This window comes from Vulpes lagopus, chromosome 13, assembly GCF_018345385.1.
Source record: "Vulpes lagopus strain Blue_001 chromosome 13, ASM1834538v1, whole genome shotgun sequence".
Lineage (NCBI taxonomy): Eukaryota > Metazoa > Chordata > Mammalia > Carnivora > Canidae > Vulpes > Vulpes lagopus.
Window position 1 is genome coordinate 61,639,994 of NC_054836.1, and position 6,244 is coordinate 61,646,237.

A 6,244-nucleotide genomic window follows, 5' to 3' on the forward strand; every position below is an offset into this window, starting at 1 on the left:
AGGGTGGCAGGTGCTCCTGCCTCTGTCCCTCCGTGTCGGGCTCCGGCCCGCGGCCCTCTTGCTGGGTGCCCCCTGCCATGTGCGGGTCCACCCCCTTCTTCCATCCACCAGGGGCCCCGCGACGTCCAGAGCAGCGAGGCTTCTCCCCGTCAGGCCCTCAGCTATTTGGAGCAGGCGTCTCAGAGCCGCGTCCTAGCCCTGGGCTCTGCCCTTCTAGCTCCTCGTTCTTCAGTATTTTTCACAGATCCTATCACATTCTATATTTTACTTTGTAAAAAAAAAAAAAAATCTGTAAATCCAGCCACGTCCCTGGCTAGACCACGAATGCCCAGTGATGGGGGATCTCGCGTTTCATGGGCTGTCATATTCCTACTGCTTATATCAGCGTCTGGCAAATAGTAGGCATTTAATAAAGAACGTTACTTCATGACAGCCACTCACTTACTCCTAAATCGTGAATCTTGAATTCAAATCCAGATTTGTCTGGCTCCAAAGATCCCGCTTTTGGCTCTGATCCCTGTCGCTGCACATTCATGCTTCCCAGCTGCTCCGTGTGCCAAGTTGCTTATTCTAATTCACTTGACATCAGAATTCCAGTGGGGCTAAAATTCCTGACATCCCCACATATTAAGGCAATGCCATCTGCTAAAACAAATAAAATAAAACATTTCAGTGGTTTAACACAATAAAAGTTTATTTTTTGCTCACATAGCTCCCATGGGTAGGGTTTGAGGAGGATGGGTTGGTGTGTTGTTCTGTGCAGTCGTTCAGGGTCCTTAGCTGATTGGAGAGATGCCATCCTAACACTTAGCTACTAAGGCAACAAATACGGGAAGAGAAAGTGAAAAAGAAGCACATGGATTTTTTTTTTGTGTGTGTGTGTGTCTAGGTCTGGAAATAGGACAGATCGTTGTACCGGCGTTGAATTGGCCGGTAGTTGGTCACGTTGCCCCACATGGATGCAGACCGGGTTGGGAAACGCAGTGTCTAATCTGCTAGTCCTTTCCCAGCAGCGACTGTAGACGATGGAAGGGAGCTTGAACCTATGAGGAGCAGCCAACCGCGTCCGCCACATACGCCCTCCCTCGACACCGGGCAAGGGCCCCCTTCTTTGCAGACCACAATAAACCATCCCTCCCGATGGGGGAAAATCTAGCGTGTAGTTTCACTACTGAGTGATTACTTTTTTAAATTTTTATTTTTTTATTTAAAAAAATTTTGTTGGTGTTCAATTTGCCAACATATACCGTAACACCCAGTGCTCATCCCGTCAAGTGCCCACCTCAGTGCCCGTCACCCAGTCACCCCCACCCCCCGCCCTCCTCCCCTTCCACCACCCCTAGTTCATTTCCCAGAGTTAGGAGTCTTTATGTTCTGTCTCCCTTCCTGATATTTCTCACTCATTTTTTCTCCTTTCCCCTTCATTCCCTTTCACTATTTTTATATTCCCCAAATGAATGAGACCATATAATGTTTGTCCTTCTCCTATTGACTTACTTCACTCAGCATCATCCCCTCCAGGTCCATCCACGTGGAAGCACATGGCGGGTGTTTGTCGTCTCTGATGGCTGAGGGGTATCCCACTGTGCACATAGACCAGCCCGGGGTCAGAACCTCTCACCATGTGACTGACCTTGATCCAGAGGAGAGACGCGGTTGTAGGAACCGTTTAATTTTTTAGTTTCGTAGAGAAATGAGAAAAGACATTCTTGTCTACCAACCTTACTCCACAGGGGAGGAAGTTCTCTTTTGTAGCCATTACCTCCCTAAGCTTGAGGCTCTGGCATTGCTGGGTAATATTTTTTTTCCTTCTTTTCCCTTCTCGCAAGAGCAGATGGCGCTGAATTTTCTAACCGGTGTCTTAGTATGCAGGCATCACATTACTTCTCCCGATAGATACTCTTAATTCTAACAATTTATAGTCTTTGCTTAAAGTCTGCTTATTTGGAAATATTTGTTCACCCTTTGCTATCTCACTATACACTAATTAGGGAGAAATATGTTCCTTCTACTTCAAGTAACAATAAACGAAATTATTATTTTATTGGAATACATAATCTGCGGTCCTTAGGGCCAGTAGTTATAGGTTCGGGCCCTCAGGCAGTCTCTTGCTAACTGAGTTAGTGCCAGGTCTAGGATCGAAAAGACCACGGAATAATTCCTTTTTCTTTCCATGATGTGCAGGTGATAATATTCACTTACCCTTGTCCTTGATGACGAGTAAAGTAAGTGTGAAGTCCTATGACTCACGTTTGATACCTTTGTTTTACTGTTCCGCAAATGTGGCATCATTTTGGCCTAAAGAATAAAAGTCTGCTCTGACTTAGATTGAAAGGCCTGGAGAGAAATCTCTCTCTCTCTCCACCTAATTTCTATTCATTCTTTGGCCATTGCGGTAGAGCGTCACATCAACGATATCCGATTAATTACACCCGCCATTATTTATGCCCTTGGATAGTCCCCTCCTAAATTCACTCTGGGCTTGGTCCTTGACTGCCCTTGGTCAGCAGGACACCCATACACGTGACAAAAGCAGCATCACTATGTGCTGGGACACAGGTTACCGCCTTGTTCAAAGCCCAGGTGGTTTTCTGAAGAGACCACGGAGAGCTTTACCAAGGTTCTCTGGCTGACAGCACCCGAGATCCAACAGGTTTGTGACAGGCCACGTAGGACCTTTCAGCTCCATTTGAGCTACTAAATGATGACGACTTCCTGAGGGACTCCAGGGGAGACCAAAGACTGCCAGCTGGAGCCGACACAAATTGAAGAATCTTGAGAAAATAAATGGTTGTTACGTTAGGCCTCTGATTTTGGAGTTTGTTACATAGCAACGGACAACTGATAGAGCTGTAGCGTATTTATTTGGGATAAATATGTGTTCTGCATGTGAGCATTCCCAGCATCTCGGCGAGGCAGCCCGAACCCTAGCCGGTGTCACCGCTCATCGGCTTCTCTCTAGAGTCCGGGGAACCAGCAATCGTGTGATTTGCAGCAGAGCCTTGTGGCTGCCAGCTAGATTCTCGCACCAGTTTGTTCCCTTAGTTTTCTGAGAGCTGTGTTGACCGTGCATCATAAAGAGACACTCACCAGGAGAATGGCTAAGCTTTGATAGTCAAGTTTTGTTTTTTTTAATCCTTAAAATGGGAAGGTTTCAATATATTTATATTCTTGGTCATCCTCAACCAGGTTCAATATTTGGTCTTTAGCCCACCTGGTAACTTCTCTACCTTTTCTATTTCTGTATCTTTTTTTTTTTTTTGGGAAGCCTGTCCAGTTAAACTTTTATTTCACGGGCATAGTGTTCTATGTGTAAAAATGGAATGAGAAAAAAAAAAAAATGGAAGGAGAATGAGCTCCAGACGATTAAGTATAATTTTGACCCATGATTGATTCTTCAGTATTCCAACTTTATAGCTACAAGCCATTTTACTCACATATCTAAGACTTAGTTTTCCAATGTATATAATATCTTACATGTTATATATAATATTGTTGTGATACTTTCCTTAGTAGATTTGTTGATAAGATGTGATTACGAAAATATGAAGTCATTTGGGCAACTCCTGTAAGACAAGGTAGGCAATAAACGGGTGGCAATCATCGTTATCAGCATCACCAAGACTATTAATAATAACTTGTAACACACTGAGGGAGTGTAACACACTCTCCCTCAACATTCCTCCAGCTAGGTCTGAATTTATCGGTCTATTCTGATGTATTTTCAAAAACCGATATGATTTATGTCCATTTTTTATGGAAACTGAATGACACTGGGGGACTAATGATGATTACAGCCAGTAATTCCTGAGCGCTCATCACATGGCAGGAACCACTGCAAACATTTTACATGTATTAATTTCTGAATACTTACAAGGACTCTATTCGCCTACTGCTTTTGTCCCTATTTAAAGTAGAGAAAACTAGATCTAGAAAGCTCAAGTAACCCGCTAAAGGCAGCTCAGCTGATAGGGGCAGAACCAGAATTTGCCTAAGGGAATGTAGTTTGAGAGCCGTACTCATAAACACTGCTCAGCTGTGTACTTCTGCATCCCCAGCTTCGTCCAGACAAGCAAGTGATGTATCACTTCCACTGCAAACACCAAATACCTTCCTGAAGCCAGTTTGTTCTTTATTTTTATTGACTTCAGTGCAATGGGTAATCACCTTTTTTTCCCCAATATTCATAGAGAATGTTACTCTGGAGAAAATAAATTGCATCCCTGCCTCCTCCTCTCCCCCAGTGACAAGAGGAAGCACCTGCAGTGGGAGAAAGACTCTCCTTTCTACCTGACATCTCTATACGACGTGCCACTGATGGGGATTTAGAATGATGGAAGGCAGAGTTCTTAGCGATCATCTCCTAAAAACTTCTGAATTGTGCAAAGAGAAACTGAGGCCAAGAATACTTTCCATAATGTCGTGATTTTATTCATCCAATCTCATCCGACAATGATTAAGGTTTCCTAAGAACCAGTTTATATTTCCCACTAAAACAAATTGCTGCCCAGTGAGCTGCAGGGAACCTTTGTCGATACTCCAGGAGGTCAGGTCAGCAGACATCTAACCCAACACTAAGAGCACTGTCAGGTTGCCAGGATTTTTTAAATACTGGCAAAATAACGTGACTCCTAAAACCTTCCTCAGGCACTTTTGGTTTCCCTCCTTCAAGAGGTCTTATTTCTAAAAAAGCAATTTTGCTCAATTCTTGGTTTTTAAGAAATGCCAATGTCAACTCATCATACTCTCAGGGCAAAGGAAACTCAATTTGAGCTATTCAGTGCATTTATATTGAATTATTTAAAATGTATGGCATTTTAGTTAGCCCAGGCTGTACTTGAAGTTGCTTCTGAGAAGGAGGTGAGCATTTAAAACTATAGGGTTTAGGAAGACAAAATTCATTTTTAAACAATTCTCTACAGGGCAGATCATTTCAGAACGTCTGTAATCCGGTTGCCTGTTATTACTGTAGCCAGGTGAAATGCTCCATAGAGGAGTTTCTGCCCAATGTTCTGAGGTAATATCAGGGGCAACAACATTGCAGACACGTGACTTTCTACTTTTTCCCCAAAATAAAACATTCATTTGCCTGTTAATTTTGAAGTTGTTTTGGAAGATCCATCCTCTTTCACTTCCCTGTAACAGAGTCATTGTAGGAATGATAGGGGATGATTTGGTGATACCGAGGCATTCTTATTATGTGAGCGTTTGCTGTCCCCAGGGATGTGCTGGGTGTTTGAGTCACAAAGATGAGAACATGGGAAAGGGTTCGAGTGATGGGAACTAAGTTTTGCATCATCTATGATGTGCTAACATTGTGTTGGGCAGTCTGTGCAGACCATCATCTCATGAGAGATGGAGCATCTCATTTAACCCCCAACACTATGAATTCTTTTCCAGATACAGAAACTGAGGCTGTAAAACGTGAAAGCTAAAATCATTCAGCTTAATATATGGTGGGGAGAATTAAAATATCATATAATATTAATTTGTGTGTCTGAATTCTAATATAGAATCATGAACAAATGATCCAGGGGCTCAGGGAAAAAAAAAAAAAAAAAAGATGTTCTTTCCAGGCTGGTGCTCCAAGGTAATATTTCAGTTGGGCTTTGGAAATTGTATGAGAAAGATGGGATCCGCAGTCTTAATGATTGAAGGAGTGCAGTGAACAAGTTTTGTGCAGCTGAAAGTGAATGAGATGGAGTAATTAGACATTTCTAAGGTGCAGGGTATGTTGTGAGATGGCTAGGGCAGCAAAGTGGGGGTAGTGGATGCTGTTAATGCACCCACCCCTATCCTTAAAGTCCTCTGTGAGTTCACCTGGAGCTGTAGATAGTTCCCCAAGGCGAATACCAGTCTTTGCTTCTTGACCTGGAGTCTTCCACTGGCAGCAGAGGCCTTGCTCAATTGCAGATACATGCAACGGGGAGGTGTGGGCGAGTTAACCCCAGGGCAACCCTCAACCAGCCAATGGGAGCTAGGAGTCCATGGTAATACTCTAGTTTCTGTAGCGTCGGCCGTGACAGTTGCTTTTCCGCACCCCATCCCTTTTCTGTAGTTCGTACCCGCCGTAAGGTTTGATTGCTGAGGCACCTACTACCAAGGGCGTCCACTTGGAAGAGAGCTATCGTGATACGCACGTGATACGCACGTGCCCAGCCACAGGGCTAGATGCAGAGCCAGGCCACCTTCTCCAACTGAGGCTCATTTGATTTAGAAATCTTGGTGGATTTCCATAACTGAC